The sequence below is a fragment of the Anguilla anguilla genome, chromosome 2 (assembly GCF_013347855.1).
Source record: "Anguilla anguilla isolate fAngAng1 chromosome 2, fAngAng1.pri, whole genome shotgun sequence".
In the NCBI taxonomy this organism is placed as follows: Eukaryota; Metazoa; Chordata; class Actinopteri; order Anguilliformes; family Anguillidae; genus Anguilla; species Anguilla anguilla.
The window spans coordinates 4,016,101-4,016,329 of record NC_049202.1 but is presented as its reverse complement, the minus strand read 5'-3'; positions in this window follow the sequence as shown (position 1 = coordinate 4,016,329).

Sequence of the window (229 nt, the reverse complement as noted above, 5' to 3'; positions counted from 1 at the left end):
AACCCAACACCAGAGTGCAGGCTTTTCAGCATAGGGCCTGTGTGAGTTCACCCAACTCTAACACTCACCAGCTTTTCAATGTAGAGCCAGAAGGATTTAACCCAACTCCAGAGTGTGTGCTTTTCAGTATAGCACCAGAGCTAGTAAACCCAGCTCTAACACTCACCAGCTTTCCAACGCAGAGCCAGTAGGAGTTAACCGAACTTCACAGCACACACTTCTCAACCAA